Source organism: Ruditapes philippinarum, unplaced genomic scaffold (genome assembly GCF_026571515.1).
Source record: "Ruditapes philippinarum isolate M1 unplaced genomic scaffold, ASM2657151v2 ctg442_1_1_1_1, whole genome shotgun sequence".
In the NCBI taxonomy this organism is placed as follows: Eukaryota; Metazoa; Mollusca; class Bivalvia; order Venerida; family Veneridae; genus Ruditapes; species Ruditapes philippinarum.
The window spans coordinates 72,318-93,787 of NW_026851541.1; the positions used below are offsets into that span (position 1 = coordinate 72,318).

The 21,470-nt window shown below is 30.8% G+C and overlaps 1 protein-coding gene across 4 annotated transcripts in view; it reads left to right on the plus strand.

Annotated features, from left to right (window-relative positions):
• The window catches only part of LOC132741581 (brother of CDO-like), a 108,348-nt gene that overhangs the window by 33,111 nt on the left and 53,767 nt on the right, over positions 1-21,470 (plus strand). For 3 of the 4 annotated variants that reach the window (XM_060729819.1, XM_060729970.1, XM_060729890.1), the window contains exon 2: positions 6,737-6,794. The gene's annotated coding sequence lies outside the window, so the exon portion shown is untranslated. Of the gene's footprint in view, positions 1-6,736; positions 6,795-14,642; positions 14,889-21,470 lie in introns of those variants that run through there. The other variant, XM_060730041.1, reaches the window with a different exon arrangement.

Here is a 21,470-nt window from a genome sequence, read left to right on the forward strand (position 1 = left end):
AGCATTTATTATGATTGCTTTAAAAATTTTAATGTTAAATTAACATGTTTATTCACTCAACAGGTTTTCTTTTTTGATTTGTGTTTTCTTTACAATTATTTTTGAAAAGCAGGGAAATATCATATTCAATCAGTTCAAAATCTGAGCACCTTATATCATATGAAAAATTTAAAGATTCCATCATTAATTATAATATGGCAGTCAGTGAAATAAATGATCAACATTTGTATTTTATTAAAGCTTGCATTGAACTTTGACCCTACAGGGGGTGTATTTGGTATTATATAAATTAATTGTCGTAATTTTAGGAACAAACGCATGCCTAGTGCAACCTTCACAATATTTTTCAAAATTATGTTTTAAATTTGAGATATTTAATAGCATTCTTAAACATGTCTTTGAAATAAAATAATGCATTTCAAACAAGTAGAGCTAGATCTTTGATTTTAATAACAACCTGAATAATCCTAAAAAAGAATTATTATTTAGAATAAAAAAATTTCTGAACATATTTTTATGTTCCTGAATTTTATAGGTTTTTTTGCATCTCCAAATTTTTAGAAAAGGGTATAATTTTTCATACAAATACATTTTTATTGGAAGGAAAAGAGGAAACTGTAAACTGTTGTTAGAGATATTAGTATTATATATAATTATAAAAAAGGCAGGTAACTATAAGAACACCATTGGTTAATAAAAGTGTTTTACGATCTTTATCTTATATAAAATATTTAATATCTGTTTAATATGACAAAATGAATCATAAATTATGTATAATACATAATTATTATCCGGAACTCGGCAAATGTGGGTTTTCCGAGCTAATCCCTCCCTCCCTGGTACAAACAAACTTTGACCATGCACTACCGGTCACAACAAATTCCCTTATTTTCCAAGCTGTAACTTTGAAAGCTTGTTTGTACCCTGGGTTAGCTTGGAGAACCCAAAGTATTCTTAATTCTGGAGTGAGTCTATGAGGAATTTGATGGAATTCAAGTTGTTGTTTTTTTGTTTGTTTTAGTTTTATGTATCTATGTATTTTTTTTCTTGGTGCAACAAACGAGTGTCAAATATTTCTTCCTTTTTAAGTCATTCTATAAATACTTCAAACCTTCTTGAAATTATAGAACATTAGTTTCAAATATTCAAACTGTATTTATAAGAATATTTCAAGAATTTTTATTTTTTTAATTTGATAAATTCTTTATTTTTTTTATCCACTTGTAGCGAGAATATTTTGGGAAACAAAACGTTGATCTAGTTTCAGTGTATGTTATTTCTGCAGTCGTATTCCATGTACATACTTTAGGCTTATCAGTTATCCACTTGTAAAAACAGGAAAAAATGAACATTCTCTAAGAATGGAGCTGGTTCTTCAGAAATTGGAATATTACAGAAAATCCCATTTAACAGTGGGTTGTCTTGGTAATGTTTCATTCTAATGGGAAATTGATGGGTGCGATCTCATTTATAAAACATTTGTGTAATACCATATATATGGCTTTGAAGAGAATTTAGAATTTTATGAAATGTCTTGCAGATAGGGGAGGTTGGCAAAGTTGTTTTTTTTTTCCGTTGTGTATTTTTTTCCAGTCAGTCTGAATCATAAATCTGTACTTATATTTTTGTCAGTCAGAATCAGTGTAGAAATCTTTCCTGTAATAAGAGTATATGATCTTTGATTCATTGTTTTTTAAAAGTTGATGAACTAGTCTAAAATCTACATGATTTGATTGGCTGTTGGTTGACCAATATGAGTTTTGTTCATTATACCATGTTTCTTGAATATTTTTGAGATGCTGATTAATTTTTTCAGTGTTGATGAATTTTCATAAAAATTTAATTAAAAACAATATAATCTTTATTAAAAGATAGGAGAAAAAGAATCAAATCCTGTATATTTGATCATGCAGATGCCTTTCCGAATTTATTTGTTTTTTTTTGTTCGAAAAACATGCCTTTTGTCAGCAATATATTTAAAATGGCATATGTTGTGTCTTTTCATTTCTAAATTTGAGACAGTTTCATTTTGTCATGCCTTCATTAAATTGAAAACTGATCGCAAGTGTAAAATAAAAATTAGGAAAAAACTCTCAGTTTTAAAATGCTACCTTTTCTTATTGTCACTAAGGACTCGTTTGGGTATATATTGTTTTCAACAGCTTATTTCTATTACCCTTTTTATGATAATTACCCACAACCTTTATTCTCAACAAAAGAGAATGTTAGAAAATAAAGAAAATGTGCGAATATCATTTCAGTATTATTTTCAAAACAACATAATCGAGAAAACAGATTTTTATGAAAAATGAAAATCTTAATGAGCATATTTTGTGAAGATAATGAGTTTTTCATGCTTGTGTAAGGAATTTGGAGTTTCCGGGCTGACGGTGGTTCACGAATTAACGAGCTTTCTACAGACTTTTATTAAAAGGTGTAAGTTTGCACATGGTATGTGTAACAAAGAGCTAGTAAAGATGATTAACAAGGTACTTGTAATATTAGATGATAACATTTATTACTGAAGAACTATATCGCATTCCATTCAGGATTCCTCTGCTTTTGCCGTCCTATATCAGTATCACTACACAATCAGTATCGCATTCTTAGTTCAACAATAGGCTTAGACACTTTTTTGCACTTTGTATTTCTATATTCTGAAAAGTTTCTAAAGACTGGCTTTGAATAAATTTTGATTTATTAAGTTAATGCTATTATATAAAAGGCAAGAGTGAATAATCTATCTCTTACATGGGTATGAGTAAAAAAGTAAACCTCTCAATAAATAAATCTTACATGAGTCCCTTCAAATTTATCATGCCTTAAACTTAACTTAACTGAACTTTCTTTTCTATTTGATCCACCTTCTTTTGGTTGTCCAATCTTCTTATGGTTATCAAATGATTCTTCTTTTATTTACCCTTAGCCTACTCGGGTGACTATGCCACTAGTACAGACAGCAAGCATAGTTCATTCCATCTTATCATGGTCTGCAATGCTACTCAGTGAGCCAAAACATATTTTGAAATTTTCCCCCCCCAAAATTATAAAATGGTTTTGCCCAGATTGAAAAGATGTGAAAGATGGGCAAGTCCATCTCAGATATTAAGCGCAGAAAGGGTAATGAAAGATACAGCGAGATAGGGCTGAAGTTACAGTTATATGACCTTAATACCGGTGGAGTACCTCAGGGTGCAATTTTTATACCCTATCTTTTAGAGCAGTTTATTACAGTTTAACTACCATTTAAATTAACTTGTAAACTCTGGACATGTGAGTTTCAGTGGCTTTTATTGTTAGATTAATAAGTGTTTTATTAGAGCACATATTATTGTAATTTGTGTAAGTTGAAACAGTGTTTCTCTACATAGATAAAACATGGCTTTCTTGTGCTCAGGAAGGATATCCGCTTGTCAATCAAAGTCAAGAGTATGTTTCCCATCTTGTTGTTCCAGTGAAACAACATATTTCGAACACATAAACAAGAGTGTACTTGGTATTTTAATGACATTTAACTTGTCATCAAAAATTGTAAGAAAGATACAGAAGTTAACTAAGGTTGATACATGATAATAATGAAAGCACTGTCATGACACCAACATAATTGTAATTTTATGGTTTTAGATACATTGATCCAAAATTGTAATACATGTAATAATATTTAAGAAATTTTATTCATGTCTACAGAAATGGAACAAAATATAGAGAAATAAGAATCCCTGAACTGGCAGAATTGAAAATGATTCAGGGTCGATTTGATTGAGCCTGTTCATGGACAGAAACAAGCTACCCTCCATGTACCCTAGTATCGGCTCTTAAGCAGAATTCAATATTTAACATGAATTGGATTTTTTTTTCATTTCGAAACATCCGCAGATCTTATTAATTGAATTTATTTATTTTTTACCATTTGCATATATAAGTGTTCCCACCACAAAGTTTTGTTCCTCTGAATTATATAATTCTTCACTGTTCAAGAAAATAATGTCATCATGTTCATGTCTGATTATACTCACAGTTATTGCCCCTGCTCACCGCATTTATTTCTGTACTGTGAAACCAGTGAAATAAGATGATGACTTTTCATACCTGATTCTTATGAGTTTGAATACAAACATAATAAAATGAGACCTTAAGAAATAAAGAAGTCTACGCTCTTCATTTGATATGCTAAAATTATGTGACAAAATAAATTGCTGTAACTTTTTGCTGCTTTTTCATATGAATAAGAGAACAGTTAAGAAAAGGATTTCAATTTAGTTTTTATTTATGAATTCTCTGTTCAGATATGTGAATAATGATGATACTGTAATTTGTAGCATTTACATGTTCTTTTTGTTATTTATTACCTTGAAAAAAAAATCTTAACTAGGTATTTTCATGTTTTTACTGTCATGTGAAAAGGCAGGAGAATATGTTCTAGCGTAATTAATTAACTTTGACAGATATAATTTTGAAATGGGCTGGTATACCTTGTCAATGGTATTCATTTTTGTTGAGTAACAAATTAGTCTATATGTTTGAATGCATAAATTTATGGTTTCTCTCAAAAATGGAGACCAGAGCTTATTTCCCTCATTATTGTAGTTGAATAATGGTTTTATCTAAGATATCGGGTATTCTTTAAATATAGGATCATTATATTTTACTTTGATGCATAACAGTATCAAATTTACAACTGGTATCTTTGAAGAGAATTTGGTATCTAATTATCATTTTTCCATTCATCCCACTTATCTTGTTGCAGAGGAACACTCTGGAAAAAGATAAGATAAAATGATGGAAAGTAAAACAGATAGGTGTCAAATGCTAACACTATAAGGCTTACATATCAAATGTGCAGAAAAAATGTTTATTCCCTTGCCAACAAAATTAATTTAAAATAAAAAAGACATGTTTTGATGCCATAAAATGTTAACCTGCCCATGGCACCAGTCTTTGATATCATTTCAGTTCTTTGGGATCATTAAGTCCATTTCTCAACAAAATCTTGAATTTCTTTCAACTTTTTTTCAACATATTTGTCGATTTTAATATTGTATTCTTATAATTTCTAATTAGGTAAAGTAAAAGATGTAATTTTGAAATTCATCTCATATAAATAAACTTATAGTCAAAATTCATTTTAGAGTTTCGGAACAAATGTCTGCAAGTCCCATAACTCTTTAGTTTTGTTAATTTTCTATAATCAGTTATGCTCCTTGAATCATTCAAAACTATATTAAGAAGCATATTTTCTGGAATTTTGACTAGCTTGTTAGATTGCTAATAGAAACAAACTTGATATATTATTTTAGATGAAACTATCAAAAGAGAAGACATCTCAGGTAGTAATGTGATTGTCAGGGACTATTTGCATCACTAGAATGATTGTTATAGAAGAGAATAAGTGTAACATATTACTACTCCAACAGCTAAAAGTAGTTCCTGCTTAAATAGTTTAATTGAAAAGAATGTAACCGAGTAAATTGAATAAAAGATCTAAACAATCAGTGGAAATAGCACTGGATAAAACACAAGCTGGTTATAGTAAATCCAGATGTACATTTCATTTCTTCACTTTACCTCTCTACTGTGCTAGATAACTTGGCAATTTATGGGTCAGCTAAATTATGAAAGAGTTTTGCCTTCTTTTTGAAGTGTTTAACTGGCAGGATGTTCCATGCATCTGGTTTTTGTGAAGATAGAAAAGTGTCTATATTTTCATTGAGTTTTCCCCCAATTATCACTTGATTTCATATATAAATATACCCACTAGTTTGTGTTTAATCCTATGAGCACATGCCTCTTGCAAAAACAGTTGTTTTTCAATCACCTTCAGCTTTGATATCCTTTCTATCAAAGTGTTACTTTTTTTCCTCCTTTTGATCTTGTGGATTCTGTTACATCTGACAAAGCCAAGATATTGAATAAATATTTGTTTCATTTCATCCTAGATATATATATACTTTCTGTTGTCTCTAAACACACTTTCATTATTCTTTAACTATCAGTGTTTTCTTTAAATTGTACAATCAATAGGGATGAGGAAATAGAAATGCTGATTAAATCAATGTAGAAATCACCTGTTACACCAGTTGGATGAAAGTAATTATAATGGTTTACCTTTGTCACCATAGCTATGCCAGCCTAGTGCATCTCTCTATATATATTTATTAGACTTTCAAATTTACAATGACTTGTTCAAAGTTTTAAATCGGCATGCATTTTGTAATTACTACAGTACTAAGTTTGCAGAAAAAAGTTTAAAAACTTGTTCTTCGTTGTGGACAATTTTATAATGAAACTTATAGCCAAGCAATTGAGACCAGTTTCTGAATAAAGATATTTTTTTCTATACATATGGACCATTACTTAAACCTAGCTGGTATGTTGCTTTGTATATTATATATTATTTTGTCATGCAGACTCATTAATCGGTCGGCCAGGCTTTATCGTGCCCTGTGACATATGCAATTTATATTCCAATCAAGTTAACACATGGTAAATTAATGTTGTTTCTGTTAGCTTTAACATGACATTACTTTTGCTTGAAAAAATAGAGCATGTGTACTGTTTAAATCTTCAATGACTCCTACTGTTTGTTTTATTGCTGTATCTAAGGAAAGTTCAGGGTCAGGAACTCTGAAAGTATTCATTAGAATGATAAGATTGCTTGTCAAAACTAAAACTTATTCTCAATATAATAAAATATAAGTGTAGAGATTAAATTAATGATGTTTTTATGTTGTTTCAGACTTTAAAGAATTTGCTGCATGGAAACACAAAAATGGATTAATCAGTAGAAGTTTAAGGTAAGTTATAGACCCAGTCTTTCTGTCACCAGGCAACTATTGTACATCACCAGGCAACCATTGTACATCACCAGGCAACCATTGTACACAGAACATCATTTCATCACCAGGCAACCAACCATAGTACACAGAACCATCATTTCATTCTGCTGACTTTGTAATATGTAGGCTTGATCCCTAAACTCTGGTGTCAGATCTTAGTACACACTTCAATGGAAAATTTTGGTCCTCTGTCTGATATTTTGCTGATAAATAATTGCTGCAGTCTTTTGCACTTTTATGCTAGAAGTAAATAAGATCATGGTACTATTGTTCACACACTAAGATAAGAAATATTAATGTAGGACTTCTGAAGAAATTTGAAATCTTGCGCCTCTTAATAGGCCAAGTTCCTTTAGTTCAGATATGTTGGTAGCTGTTCAGATATCTTGTATGTTGTCCAGACTGTAACAGGGTGCATATCTGCTGGTGATTTAGTACCTGCTAGAGTAGTTTATAGTAAATTTGGAGACCTGATAATTTGTTACCTGTTTCAAGTTTTTCTCAAAATGTAAATCAAGCACAGCCAGGCATCCACCTGTCACTCATAACTCATGCAAATGACCCCAGTTGCTATAGTAACCACATGATACACTGAAACAGTATCTGAGATAAGAAAGAGAGAAAAGTGAAGAATTTTTGTGGAAAAAAAATAGTGATTTATGGACTAAGCATGTGATACGTGTTGCCTGTGATAGGGAAACTAGCTAGGCAGAACTTGTGTTGTTGCTGTTTACTCATTGGAAGGCAAAGGTCATCTGCTTTGATCCAAGCCAAATGGTTTCTGAACTGAAAACTATGATTCCAAAATCCGGAATACTGTTAGTAACATGGTACATATTGTACACAAACATGTGTGATAGTTTATTTTCATGATAAGATGGTAAGATTGTTATTTGTTTATGGACTTTGGTGCAGTTACACTCTGAAGTAGAATATGTTGCCATCTTTCAGCACTCTTGATTAGAATTTTGGTATGGTCATATGGTCAAGAATATATTCTCAACAAGTTATCTCTCCTGTGTTTGTGTTAAGGACACTGTGCAGCTTTCTTGGTAAATGTGTTTTATGATTGGATATTTGTACAGGTTCATATGTTTACAGAAAGTAATTTATCACCTCTTCTGGACAAATCATTGATGTAAACAATAGCTACAGTGATAATGATGAAATTACAGGTCTGGTTGGAAGCTGGTTTATGAAAAGAAGAATGTTGCAGACTGGGTGGCTTTAGACTTGTGACTAAAAGTCAGTCTAGATAATTGATGAATTAAGCATTGTTGTTTAAAGGATTTATAGGGGCCACTGATATCACGTGTATGACACAAATGGCAAATTATGTTCCTTAAAATTAAACAATCATCTTTGATGCAATCTTTGCAGGACTTTTAAGTTAAAATAAACTCTCTTCAGAAATATTTTGGACACAGGTTTTCAATGTCCTTCCTTGATATAGTATGACCAGTAAGCACTCATTAGTTATATTTCTGTTTAACTGTAGTATTTCACACCATTTGCCTTAAAATGACCCTTGTCTAAGGTAGTTAATGTACACCAGGATAATAGGACCTGTCCCATTGTTATGATATATAGGGTTGTACTAGTGTCCACTCCATCCTTCATTCAGTGACCTTGACCCTAGCTACACACCTGTTTGTCCATGGCAAGATGACAAAAGTGATATGCTCCTTTTATTCTCACCTGAATATAATAGATACATTAATACAGAAGAAAAAAACCCTAGTGTTTCATGTGCTATGAAAACTGGAAATTATGTTTAGGTTGAAACATTCTGACACAAAAATATTTAGAGGGTAGATGATCTTGAATACCTAGAATATTCTGCCAAGATAATGTAAACAGTTACCCTAACATTACAAAGGTGGTGACATTATCCATCTGTCTCTATATACTTATGGTTCATATACTAATCTGTTTTTGAGTACTGATAGTAATATAGATAAGAAATCCACCAGTATGAAGCCATGCCATTTGATAGGTTTGTTTAGCCAGACTGGCCAGTCTTTTAACTGTTGACAGCAGCTTTCTCAAATGTAATATTGAAATGCAATATAATATTGAACTGGACTTCAAGGACAAGTTGATGATGGTTTAATAAGATTGATAAAATTTCAATCCTAGTTTTTTTTCTTCAATTTTCTGTTTATAACATGGCTTGAGTCTTTATTTGTTAAACTAGAAATAGAAGTGTTTTCACTGCAAATACAAATGCATAGGGTATGAATATGAATATATGAAAATTGGAACCATAATGGTCGTCGCAAGAAATGGTATCTACAGTTTCATTGGGACAATGAGAGCTAAATAAATCTTTCTGACTTTAAGTAAACGGGTCATTGGTAAGAAAATCTACTGTTAGTCAAAGGGGTTGGTAAGTTTAGAGTTCCAAACAATGTTCTAAAATTGTGTTGTATTTTGACATATTTACATATCACATGTATTACATTTTCTTGAAACATGTTCAGTGCATTGGGGGTAATCATATCACCTGATCATTAAAAAAATGTATTTATATATCATCACAGTGATGGTGCTGACCAAAAATAGAATATGCTGTCTTTAAAGTTGTGAAGTTTTGTTTTTTTCACTGGCTGATAAATCTTAAGCTCTGCGGGGCTTTGAATTGTTTTTTTTTTCCTAGTAAACATCAAAGGCGTTTGGTTTCTTTCTTATCAATAGGGAAATTTTGTTATCAGAGGTAACAGAATACTGTCAAATTATTCTATAAAACAGTAACTAGTTTAACAGATGAGTAACAAAAAATGGAGGCTACAAAATTTGTACATGGAATGTGTGAAGTAGATGGTTTTTTACTTACGAAAAAAGCCACAGAAAAAGATTGAATTATTTAGACTGTTGAGTAAAGGGATTTAAATACATAAGGCAGGTAATGCGTCCTGATATATAGTCACAATTGTTGTCATTGTTCATGTAAAGATACTGCCAATTAAGTAAGATTAAAAGCTTTATGATAAAAATATGTTAAACAATTTTTGTTGTCTCAGGGACCTTTAAGATTTTTTTATAGAAAGATGTCTTACACTCCTAATCTTTTAAATAAGCATAAATTATAAAATTCCAACAAAATCTAGGATTTTTTTCTGATTTGAGATATCATTTTATGATTGACAGGTCAGATTTTATAATTAAAAAACATGTTTTTCAGGTGTTCCTATTGTGTCATCTGTCAATTTAATTCTATTTGAACTCATAGCTAACAAGTAGTTTCTTTTATTAACATTGAATATTTTAAATATTTATCCATGGTCTGAATAATTTATAAAAAGATAGTATCCAGAAATTGCATTCAATTCTGATTTTAGTTCTTGGTTCTGAATTTAGTTCTTGTATGAAAGTTAAAATAAATTTGAGAAGAATTTGTTTTTTTTTGTAAGAGTAGAGTAAAGTAAGTTTTATTTTTGTGCTAAATTGAACATGGATATGATCATATGACATATTTTGTTGCTATAACATTTTCATTCACTTGTTTTACTTTCTTTTTTTCCAAGGTATTTCACACCATTTACCTCTTATGAACATAATGCTATTATGTAAAATAAGATTGATTATTACATGTTTCTTCAGCTTTTTGAAATCAATGTTGGTTTCTTCAGGAGTGTGTTACATTAACTTATTTCATCAAGGTGCTTTTTATGTCACTAATATGTGCATTTCTTTGGTGCCATGATATCTTGCATGTGCTAATATTGCCATAACTTCCATGGTGTCTATGCATTAAGTTGTTGATTTCCACCATGTCATGACATTTACTTGTTTTAATCACATATTTGCTTGTTCACATTATGTCATGACATTAAATTGCTTATTTCTATTCTGTTATCATAATTATCAGCTTGTACCATGTTGTTAGAACATTAACTTACACATTTTTATAGTGCTCCTCTATTACATATTGCCATGACATTAACTTGTACATTTCCATAGATCATGGTATAATTTTAAGTCATTGCATTAGTGTCCTCAGTGTTACTGCTTTTAATTGCTCATGGCAATACCAATGACATTTCCTAATATTGTGGGATAAAGATGTTCAGTTCCATGATGCCATGGCATCAGCTAGCTTATTTCCATGATCTGTGTTTGCTTTAAAAGTCATAAGATTTCTTTGCTTGTTTCTATTGTGTCATGTTATAAACTTGTTATTTCCATGGTGTCATTACATTTATTTTGGTAATATCAAATACAAGTTTTTTGCATTTGGTGTTTACTTCTTGGTTGTCTCCATGGTGTCTAATGTTGACTTTGTGGTTTCCATGGTGTCTAAGGTTGACTTTGTGGTTTCCATGGTGTCTAAGGTTGACTTTGTGGTTTCCATGGTGTCTAAGGTTGACTGTTGTTTCCATGGTGTGTAAGGTTGACTTGGTTGTTTCCATGGTGTGTAAGCTTGACTTTGTGGTTTCCATGGTGTCTAAGCTAGACTTTGTGATTTCCATGGTGTGTAAGGTTGACTTGGTTGTTTCCATGGTGTGTAAGGTTGACTGTGGTTTCCATGGTGTCCAAGCTAGACTTTGTGATTTCCGTGGTGTCTAAGGGTGACTTTGTTATTTCCATGTTGTCTAAGGTTGACTTTGTGGTTTCCATGGTGTCTAAGCTTGATTTTGTGGTTTCCATGGTGTCTAAGGTTGACTTAATGGTTTCCATGGTGTAATAACTATCTCATAAGAATTTGTGTAGATATGAGACATAGAATAGCTGCTCTAAACTTGTAAAATTAATATCATATTTTGTTATTCAGTTTAATCAGCATGACCCAAAACTGATCATCCTTTCCCACCAGTTATAATAGAGCCAGGCCATCCTGCATGTCCATGAAGTCTGTCTGATCAGGCTCTATACAGTTGACTTATAAACTTCAACTTATTATCTTCATACACAACAATTGATTATGAATAGTTCTGGGGTCTGGACATGTCCATTTTTAGAAATTCAGTAGGTTATGGGGTGATGATATGCTTGTATCTATCTTAACAATATGAAAGGGGTATGTTGTCCACCTGCCTTTAAATGTGTGGGAATTACGAAAAATTGTTTTCTTTTTGTCATTGAGGCATGTAAATAGGACAGGTTCTAAAGTTTAGAAAAAAAAGATATTCAATTAAGTTTTCGAATAAGTTAAAAAGATTAAAAGTAGGTTTAGGATGTTTTTATCAGATTGATTGAAGTATGTGTTACACAAACATGTTAATGATAGTATATTCAAAACCCCCATTAAACCATGGCAACAAATGAGTTTTAACATACTTGATGGGTGAAAAATAGAGAAAAATGCATTTATAGAACATTAGTGTGATCACATGGTCGGAGTTTGCAGGTGCCGAACCCATTATAATTAATGGCTGCTTTAGGTAATGTCTTATATGTACATTAACAATCCATGAATTTAAGATTCTACTTGAAAAATATATTTTCTCAACCTATAAAGCAATTTATCATAGATATATTATTTTCTTTTTTGTGGATTTTCATTTATTATTTGACCTGCTTCCCTCAAAGGTTAAATGAAAAATTTCATTTAAAATATGAATTAAAGCGAACATGAATGATTGTGGTTAAAATATTTTTTTATTAAAAAAGATAAATAAATTCATTTAACACATGAATCTAAATTTTACATGCTTATCAAAGAGAATTATAGTTGTAAAACAGAATAGAAATAAAAAGAAGGCATTTTCATAGATTTTTTTAAAATCAACCATGGTTCAAATAATTTCTTAATGAATATTTCCTGTTAATTCTGGTAGGAAGTTTTTATACTCATACAAAAAGTGTTCTTCACATTAACTATATCTTGTATTTATCTTATATGCATCTATTTATTTGAGTTTCTCGCAACATGAAAGTTTATATCACCTTTATTGCTGCTTTTATTTCTTTGTTGTTTCTCACAGGTGAACTATAAATAGATACAGGTATGTTGTGATATCCGATACAAGATAGGAATGTATTAAAGAGGGGTAACTCTTCAAGGGATGATGCTGAGCTAATTTTTCTAATTGCAAATTGAGTTATCTTTCCATTTTCTAAAAAACTCTTTGTGCTGAGCAATTGCATAGATTTTTAAAAGTAATATTTAAAGAAATTAAGGAGAAAGTACGTGATAACCGATAATTGTATGAATTTTTTCTAGAATGTATCACTTTATGTTAGTTCAGTAGCTGTAGAGCTTGATACACAGTTTCATGCAGAATAACACGTCTTTTCTGTGGTACTTATTTCGCGGCATTTTTGTCTGAAAAGTTACTTTGAAACTGCTAATTGGAATTTAATGATATATTGATAATTTGTGAGGATAAAAAGTGCAGAACTATATTGTTAGCTTAATTAATTACTGATTTATTTCCCCTTACCTCATAAACATAAAACCAAGATTTTCTACCATAATCTCCATCTAAATATTCTTTTAGTAGATGCTTTATAGTAAGTTTAGTAATACAACTGCATAAGATTCCAGAAATGATAAAACAAATTCTCTAAACTTAAAGGTATGAAAAGAATTTGATGCTTTGTTCATCATATACCTTTTCCATTAAGTATTTCCTATAAAAAGAGATTAGGAAAATGTCAGTTCATTGTCGGATATTTAATTAATACATTTATTATGCGAGTAACATGTAATTCCTACCATATCATAATGCGACAGATCAAATAAATTTACAATTATTTCGCTCGAGGGCATACATGAAAATATGAAAATGACATTTTCTAAGATGTCATAACTATTGAATTATGTGTTTCTTCTGGAGATGTTGTTGTAACAATGAATAGAAACTTTTTTTTTATTAAAAAAAACCATATAGACAACCTCGATAATAAGCAATAAATTACTTAAAATACTGACAATTTTGTATGATTGAAAGGCCCCACAAATACTAAGACTTTGTTAATTCAGTGCATTGTTTAATTAACTCTGAGTAATACACTGGGTGTAACTTCGCGGCATAAATTGAATATGCCAGATTAATGAAGTCCTCCCTCTTTCCCTAACTGTAACGGTGTTGCACTTCTTTTTAACCATCTGTTTATCAGGTAGCATTTGTTGGCATTGCAGGAATTCTGCTTGCATTGGTTTCATGCCTGTTTTCTATTTTCCAAAAGGATGTTGCAATGTTATTTTGGAAATCATAAATAAACTTGGTGTTCCTTGTACAAATTGTTATGGAATATATAAAACTTATACCCACAAGTAAATGTCAACTTCCTTCCAAGGGCCAGAAGTTTCTACCATGGACCGGCAGCAAGGGATGTGAAAATCGCACCATTGTATTATATTTGGTCCATGGATTATAATAATGTTTAAAAGGACAAACTGGACTGAACACATAAAACAAAATAGCTAAAATGCTTGGCTCTAATACTACAGTGGTCACACTACACATTGGCTGTCTCTTACAAATGATCCTTTGAATGAAAAAAAAAACATTATTTCAGTAAATTTTTCTATTCAAGTATTAACCTATATGTACATTACCTTTTAAACATTCATTGCAAAGAGATGTTTACCCTTTATAATAAAGTTATATTTTTTTCCGCAAATATTTCATAATAGCAAAAACAATTTTCAAAACGTGTCCGTTGTTTTCGACCCATTTTAAGAGGAAAAACATTCGTTAAAATCTAATTGTCTCCATACAATGACAGGTAAAAAAAAAGATGGAGTGATGTCCCATTTACCTGAGCACGACACAGATGTGTAGAAGTAGTAGTATTACCTTGATCGTAGCTCGCTGAACCGTGAAGTAACCATTTTATACGTTTTATACAAACTATAGGATCTGTTGTAGTGTATTAAAGTAAAGGAAAATGTACACAATACTCCACCATGTTAACATTATGTTTTGTTAAAAATAAATTGGAATAATGTGAATATTACTTCGAAAAAAATGGAGTTTCAATTCATTATCTTCGGCTAAACGTTCAGTATGAGATGAACATAGACTGTCCACAAAGATGTGATATATACAGTTTGGACGCTGGCGATTCAAGTTCGGATTTATCTTTTGTTAAACACCACAGGTAAATTACGTTCACTGTGATTGAGGCGACATATAAATGATTCTATTGTCACCACTGTTGACACAAATTCGAACATTATTCTTAAGTAAATAGTGACACTTTATTGTAACAAATTTCAATCTTTTGTTACATACTTCAGTAAAACTAAGGTGTTACTAAACGTGTTCTTTTTCTCACTCTTTAAAGATAATGACCTTGCTATAAAAAGCACATCTTTGTTATTTATGATCATACACTTCTTATGACTATGCATTTTTATTTCTTTATTAAATTTACTTGTATATTATACTAGATATTTGTAAGAAAGTTATTTGCGTGTAAAATCAAACACTTTCAGGGCCTCATAGATAACAGGAAAATTATATATTATATATATATATTTGGTCTCACAGAAGACTCTGGTTCGGATATCAGTGACCTTTTTTGCTTTTATTTTCTTCTAGCTTACTCAAAAACCATATTGTACATAATCTTTTATTTCATAAGAATATTATTTTTTGTACGAATTACAATAAATTTTCTCTATGCGGAATATGTGTACCGTATAATTCTTAACTAAGAATAGTATATTTATCATAACCAGAAATTACTAGAGTGAATATCACTTGAAACCTGAACATAATTTAATAAAAAAATTTGCAAAGGGAGGAGTAATCATTGATTAGAAATAAAAGCAATAAATTAAGTTTATTGACTGGAAAATAATCAGCAACAGCACTTCTGTCAATACATTGATTAAATATAAATCAACCAATGTATCTGCTGGTTTCAACACAAAGCCATGGAAAGAAAAGGCATCAATGATCATCCCAACGGAGAAGGAAAAACAAAAGCTATATTGGTTATTATGTCATGGTCATAAAGTATTAATTAATTAAGTGATTTATACCATTTGAAATAATTAAATTGTCAACAAAATGTGATTAAAGGTACGAGCCAAGTGGTTAACCCGTCTGACTAAAGTAATCTAATGATCGCTAGCCACATGGGTTCAAACCCCGTCAGGGGCAAGTCGTTGTTTCCTTGAGCAAGAAACATTACACTCATTGCTTAGTACTGGTTGGTTCCAGGAATGGATTCAAAAGTGTGTCTATAAGCTTATAGCTTCCTACACAATCAAACTAAAATAAATTGTGTATAAACTAAAGGTAGAAGCTTTGTTCAGTCTTAGAATCATAACAGTTATATTCTTCATGGTAGATATAGACATGTTTTTATAATTTGTCAATTGCCATATATTTATAAATAATATACATATAATGTTATATGATGATAGGTGAAGTGAAAGCATATAAATAGAGCTGGTTTCTTAGATTTTTATATCACAAAAAAGCATGCTTTTTTAATCTTGTTCAAAGCTGAAGTGAAACAGATTTTGCTTTCTTGAAGATTGTAAATCCAAATTATCTCTGAATCTACTCTTGATACAATTATTATGACTATTTCTATATAAACAGTTTTATCTCTGACAAGAGCTGAAACGTTGTAATGAATACCTTTTAAATAAAACATTTATAATTTTTATGATTCAATAGCAGGGCAGTGGTTTTGATTGCTATGAAATGATGGCTTTTACACACAATATTGTCAAACAATTTTGAAATCAATTTGTAAAAAAATGCTGCTTACACTCTCCAACAACCTTTTCATTAAAAATTCAATGTAACCACAATAATGGCAGTCAAATACTGAAAAATAGAGACAAGTCCAAGATTTAGTCTGGCCAGGCAAGTCCTCAAAATTCAAATCTTGCATTCCTTTTACTTCTAATGAATGTAAATGATATAAAACAGGTTAGCATATTGTATTGCATATTTAAATACCTTTTGAAGTTGATGTTTTGTTGAGGTAGTTTTGATTGTAATCAGTAACTGTTATTTGATTACACAAGAACAGGTTCTGTTTTTTTACCAAGTTTGTATATCTCTAATGACTTTTATCAGGAACTTTGTTTACAAGCATGTAATAGCGCACAGTCGTAATTGATATCTTTTTAATGCAAGTTTAACTGTTTTCAGCTAAAAATGTTGACTCATATACTTGTTTTGAACAAACATTTTGAACTTCTCGTTTACAAAGGGAAATCACATTAAAATTGTCGAGAGTCTTTCAGGCTCATTTACCAAAAATAAACGGAGCTCTCATTACATTTGGCCCTCAAAAACTACAGATCTTTGATAATTTTATATTACGTTCTTCCAATATAAAAGCATAATATTAAAATGCTATTTTTGTAACTGACTGTCTTAGATTGTATGTATCATTAGTTTTGATGTTCGGAACATTTTTGAAACATTATAAAGTAGAGAGTGAAATAAAAAGTTAAAAAAGTATAGGTTGGTAAGATTTTTTTTTTAATGTGAGAATTATGACACAGGCTTGCCTTTGATTGAAGAAGTATGTTGATTCTGGTGCTGTTAACAACATTATTACAAAATGTGACTTTCAAAACTTTAATTTCATGCTTTAAGAAAGTAAGTAACACTCTCATCTTCATATTTTGATATTTTTTGTCTTAAGACCATTGTCAGATAAAAAAGTAAGAACAACTGTTGATCTTTATTTTGACTTTTTATTTAAAAAGCTCAAAAAATTTCAACTTTTTGGGATTCTGCTTATTATACTGGTACTACAGGGTCATGAATGATTCAATGATTTCTAAAGTAAGCCGCTAGGGTTACACCTTTCATAAATAGGAGATGATGCGTAAATATTTTGGACTGAATTCACACTTGTCACTTATATGATTAACGATCCTCTTCTATTTGCATTTTTACACACTCAATATGAAAATTTCTCGCTGTTTGATATTATTGAAATTTCATTGATACTGTAGAAGCAGGTTTGTTAACGTTTTGAATGTATTAAAAGTCATTATTACGCTAAAAATGGCTGAAGGATCGATTATGCATAAGCCCCTTTGTGCGAGGATTTTTTTTTTGTTAACGTTTCGCAGGCTTTAAGGTGAAGCCTTCAGATTATTTGACAGAATGCTTGATTTTAATTTGTTGCGAGACCAAAATCTGTTAAAATGTTTCGTTGTTGTGCATTTGAAGAAAGCTCAGGGTACATTTTGTGTATGCCACAATGAATTGTAACAAGTTATGGAAAAAGAAGTTATGTTAAGCCTTTTTAAATTAGGCCAGTTTGTAAGCAACTATTTGTTGTAAGAAACTATAAAATACGATGTCATATGGCTTCGGTTTTGTGATGGTTTTTGTTATATATAAAAAAAGAGAAGAGAAATCGCAATGTCCAGAATACAAGACAGCGATAGCATTTAAGCAGATTGTTTAGTTTATTAAAATTTAGGTGTAGTTGTTTAAATCATGATGTGCAAGTAAATCAAAATAAAAACTGAAATACGATAGTAAGTTTCGCTGTGATACTTATATAGTTTCTGCTGACTAACATACGTATAGTCAAGGGATCATTTTAAGCATTTCAACACGCGTAAACATTATACTGTTTCCACCTAATATTATATAATGATCTTATCTTACAGTAATGTTAAGATATGGCCTTATATGTTTTACAAAGGTGGACAACATTAATTTACATTGTAAAAAATATCACCAATAAAACATGGAAAGTTTTAATGTCAACTAAGTTTCTCTGTCTTGTTTTTATCCGGCCAACTTAAACGGCTAAAAGCCGAACATGTAGATACTGTCATCTACCTATATCTTACCTGTCATAATATAATTTCAAACTCTGATATATATATTCATGCTAATTTTTTGCTTAATTACCGATGTATTTTTTTTTGCTTGGCTGTTTTTTGTTTTGAATCACAATATATTATCCTAAATGGCATTTGTAACATGTCAGTGCAGTTCACCTCATACAGGGGAGGTGGGGGGACTAATTGTCGTTTAGTTTTAAAAAAGTTTTAAGAAATTTGGATTAAGTAAATTTCGGATTATCTTATAATAAGAAATGTTATAAAATATCTGTATTATTGTGATGTTTGAAAATAAAATATTGGAAAAAAAAACAACAATAAAAACCCAGAAAATATCGACAAAGTACAAATTTATATGATAGAAGTAACAGCTTGTAGATATTTCAATGTTGATAACCTTACAATAAAATTATTGTTACCATTTGTAATATAATGCTTGCTATGATACATTATATCATTTTGTTGAAAGTTATCACAGTTGATTGAAATCCAATACATTTTGTTTTAGAAACAGTATTCTTAAATCTCATCATTATAGAAATGGTATTTTTTTAGGACTTTAAAGACTCTAAGTCACAAGTCACTGAATCTCCATTAAAATTGTTAAAAGATCATGATGAACATTTAAAATAATTATGTCTTAAAACTGCATCATCTCTCGGCATTCTGGGAAATACAAGTAACATGTAACAAATTTTTTGTCAAGGAAAGTCTGATATTTATAAAATAAATTTAAAAATGTTTTAAATTTAAATGAGAATCATTGATCAAATATCGTGTCATTTACCTAATGTGTTTTATGTAAGTATTTCTATGAAAATTAGTCTGATTCATTGAAGAAATGAGAGGGGGGAAAGGCAGTAAAATATCTCGGTATGTTGGTTGGCATCACTCCGCAGATGCATTACGCTTGCTGTGATAAAGCATGTTAGAAAATGTCAGCCCAGCCTAATAGGCTCATCAGTAAAAGGCCAGACATGCAGCACGTGTGCCAAGTGTGAGCTAATGACTTTATCTACCTTCAAAGTTAGGAGAGTATTCAACCTTTGATCATTTTGGAAGTGTAAAGAAAGGCTGAGGCCAGTTGGCATCTAAAAGCAACTGTAACACAGTATTAAGGTCAAGATTCTCAAAGGCTATCAAAGTTTTGAAAGCAATTGAAGAAAAGCAGACAAAAGGAGAGCTTGTTTAAGGTCATTCATGATGTCATAGTCATGGTAACTTGTTGAAACACGATTCTTCATGTTTCTGGCTGTACATCAGTCTCTTAAATGAAAATCTCACAAGATAGCAGCTTTCTCATTGGTCAATTTCCAGGTTGCATTGAAAAAATGTGTTTTGTTGTAAGACTACGTAACCAAAACATATCAATGTAACAATGTGTTCTTGTTGGCAGATCATCTGTGAATGTTCTATTTTCAAACAAATTGTTATGTATGAAAAAGTCTGAAAATGGCAGCATCAAATCACATAAATCATGTTCCTGTTGAATCCAATCGTAAAAGTAATTGTTACAATTTTACTATCTTGGAACAAATAAAATGCCATGGTCTATAGCCCATTTAAAAATATTTTTTGTCAAGTTTCAATGCAACATTTAGATTACAGAAATTATCTTCATGGGTATTCTTATCAGTAGATAATTAACAACAAGTTGAAATCAATTAATCTGTGGGTGTTTGTTTAAAGAATGGTTAATTATTGGGAGTAGCATCAAAGTTAAAGAGATACATTTTAATGCAAGTCTTCTTTCATCAACACTATATCTGCAACTCATTAACAATAAAGGCGTGTTTATTGTGCCATTCATGCTTCCCTGCATGCTTTATAAGATGATTTCCCAGCTTTTTAAGTTTTCCAGAAAAGAGAATGTTTTAGAATTTGAGGTGGAAGTGTGAAAGAAGAAAAGTATTTATAGACTACCAGTTATAAGCAAGGGTGTTTCTGTTTACCATTGTTTTGATTGGTTTTGAAAAAGTGTGATCAATACTGCTTTACTTTATTTTTTATTTTGCCTTTTGTTAATATTACCTAATATGCAGGGCTAAATTTCAAAGCCATAATTCAAATGCTAGCATTGACTGCTACATACTTTGCAGAAGATATGATGTCAAAACACTGGAGGAGCAATTGGTCAAAACACTGGTGGGTATATAGCTAAACCAATCAATGAACTTTACTAGTTAATCATATCAACCAGTCACTTATATCAACCAGTCACTTACTTAAATCAATCAGTGTACTACACCAGTCAGTCTGACATCTAAACAAATCTGTCAGTCAGCTAAACCAGTCAGTCATCTAAACAAACCAATAAGTCATCTAAACCAGTCATTTAAACAAATCTGTAAGTCAGCTAAACCAGTCAGACATCTAAACAAATCTGTCAGTCAGCTAAACAAGTCATTTAGACTGCATCTCCTAGCTTAGGCATGTTATGATGTTTATGATAGTGATGATGAAGGGTTAGAGGTAGTGGAAGTGCTTACTGTTATAATACTTGAAGATAAAGCCTTTAGTCTTGTACAAAATGTTTGATCTTATTCTTTATACAGTTATCATTGTCAGAGCTACTCGAGTGCCAGACACTTTCAACCAAAAAGTTTTCTTAAACAAGATACTTAACTCAATCTATTAAGGTCTGCCATAAAATTGAGGTAAACCCTTTTAAATTGTATAACATCTTTGACTAGTTTACTTTATCCACCATTGTCATACTTTCTCCATTACACTTAGAGCCAGAAATCCAAAGTTCTTTTTTTATCAGCAAAGTTTTTCACAGCACAGGAACGATATCAAAGTCCTTATCAGCTGCTAGATTTAGATTTGTGCTAATGATCACATAAAAACAAAAGGCATTTGAAATTAGATATATTGAGAGGGTGCCAAATTTGAGA